The sequence below is a fragment of the Octopus bimaculoides genome, chromosome 12 (genome assembly GCF_001194135.2).
Source record: "Octopus bimaculoides isolate UCB-OBI-ISO-001 chromosome 12, ASM119413v2, whole genome shotgun sequence".
In the NCBI taxonomy this organism is placed as follows: domain Eukaryota; kingdom Metazoa; phylum Mollusca; class Cephalopoda; order Octopoda; family Octopodidae; genus Octopus; species Octopus bimaculoides.
This window is the reverse complement of record NC_068992.1, coordinates 27,415,127-27,417,688: the sequence shown is the minus strand read 5'-3', so window position 1 is coordinate 27,417,688 and position 2,562 is coordinate 27,415,127. Positions and strand designations below refer to the sequence as shown.

Here is a 2,562-nt window from a genome sequence, read left to right as displayed (position 1 = left end):
ATATATATATATCATCATCATCATGATATATATATATATATATATATATAGATATATATACATACATACATAGTAATATATAAGTTAGAGGTTATACAACTGTGTAAGGGATATACCTCAGTATGTATAGTCCTTGTTGAAAGGTATACGGTAGTATGTAATTTAAAGGTAAAACTGTGGTTTACTACATATAGAGACGAAGAAGAAATTGAGCAAGTATTAACAATGAGAAGTAGATCATTGGTGTTTTAAAGTCATTGTTTAATTAAATTAGGTGTTTGTTTACAGGTGTTTCTGTTTATTAAAATGGGGTAAATTTGCATTTACTTCATTGGAATTAATAAGCATCTTCAGAATTCTTATATAGAAGAAGGAAGGCAAAGACAAAAAGGAAGAGAAAAGGGTTCGTTAAAGCAATAGTCTTACATTTTAGTGACTTGCATATTTGTACGTGTCTGTAGATTCCTTCATTCGTTGGCTATGGTGCTAAGTTGGGACAGTGGCTAATTGACCGGCGATGTATGGCCGAAGGAGTTATACCTGGTGGAGATATTTGGTGTTGTTACTGGACGTAGTAACGTAAATTTGTGGCTTCTAAGTTAGTCCCTGTTATTACAATGGAAGCCCCAGTATATACCTAGTATATACTAGGGCTTCCATATACTAAGTATATACTGGGGCTTCCATTGTAATTACAGGGACTAACTTAGAAGCCACAATTTACGTTACTTATGTCCAGTAACAACACCGAATATCCCCACAGGTATAACTCCTTTGGTCATACATCGCCGGTCAATCCTTTTCAGTTTCCAGGGAAATATTCAAGTCACTAAAATGTACAACTATTGCTTTAATGAACATTTTTCTCTTTCTTTTTCTTCTTTTTTGTCTTTGAAGATGTTTATTAAATCCAACGAGGTAAATGTAAATTTACCCCATTTTAATAAATAGAAACAGCTGTAAAAATACTCCTGATTCAATTAAACAATGCCTTTAAAACACCAATAATCCACTTCTCATTGTTAATTATTGCTCCATTTCTTTCTTGTCTCTTCACACATATATACATACATACGTATGTGTGTGTATATATATATATGTGTATGTATGTGTATCTACATACATATGTATGTGTATGTACATATGTATGTACATACATATGTATGTGTATGTACATATGTATGTATATGTATATACATATGTATGTGTATGTACATACATATGTATGTTTATGTACATACATATATATGTGTATGTACATACATATGTATGTGTATGTACATACATATGTATGTGCTTGTATATACATATGTATGTATATGTACATCCATATGTATGTGTATGTACATACATATGTATGTGTATGTATATACATATGTATGTATATGTATATACATATGTGTGCAATTCAGGCAGCTGACTGGATGGATTCTTAACTTTTTTGAACAAGAAATCAGGAAACCATGATGGTCTTCTGGAGGACACTTGTCCTAAGCCACTTTGACTATTGCTCTCAGCTATGTTCACCAACCAGTGTTAAATGAAGCTACACAAAGAAGATAGATTCTTTGCAGCATATAAGCTACTGGGAAAGACTCAAGAGATTAAGACTCTATTCCTTAGAGTGTAGGTGAGAAAGATATGCCATAATATACATATGGTAGATCCTGGAGGGATTTTTCCCAAACTTTGGCATCAAGAATTTCACAAATACTACAACAGGGCACTACTGCATAGTGCCAAAGACTCCAAATTTGCCATCAAGATATAGGACAAGATACTGCAACAGCCAGGGCTTCAGGAGGCCACAGCTCTTCAAAATTCTTCTGAAGGACTTGCATGGGTGTAGGTGTCTTCAGAATGAAACTGGATATCTTACTGTCAAGTGTCCCAGATGAGCCAACTTCATGGCAGGAGGATTTTGGTCTCACTTGGTTTGCCGGGTCTTCTCACGATCATCATATTTCCAATGGTCTAGGTCAGAAGTCATTGCCTCGGTGAGGCCTAATGTTCGGAGGTCATGCTTCACCACCTTATCCCAGGTCTTCCTGGGCCTGCCTCTTCCACAGGTTCCTTCAACCGCTAGGGTGTGGCACTTTTTCATACAGCTATCCTGATCCATTCTCACCACGTAACCATACCAGCGCAATCGTCTCTCTTGCACACCACAACTGATGCTTCTTAGGTTCAACTTTTCTCTCAAGGTACTTACACTCTGTCGAGTATGCACACTGACGTTACACATCCATCGGAGCATACTGGCTTCATTCCTTTCGAGCTTACACATGTCCTCAGCAGTCATGGCCATGTTTCACTGCCATGTAGCATGGCTGTTCGTACACATGCATCATACATGTATGTATATATGTGTATATATATCATCATCATCATCATCATCGTTTAACGTCCGCTTTCCATGCTAGCATGGGTTGGACGATTTGACTGAGGACTGGTGAAACCGGATGGCAACACCAGGCTCCAGTCTGATTTGGCAGAGTTTCTACAGCTGGATGCCCTTCCTAACGCCAACCACTCAGAGAGTGTAGTGGGTGCTTTTACGTG

At 37.2% G+C, this 2,562-nt stretch overlaps 1 protein-coding gene across 4 annotated transcripts in view; it reads left to right on the top strand.

The window, feature by feature from the left end:
• LOC106879726 (tumor protein 63) overlaps positions 1-2,562 on the top strand; it is a 274,347-nt gene that overhangs the window by 246,044 nt on the left and 25,741 nt on the right. The window lies entirely within an intron of this gene.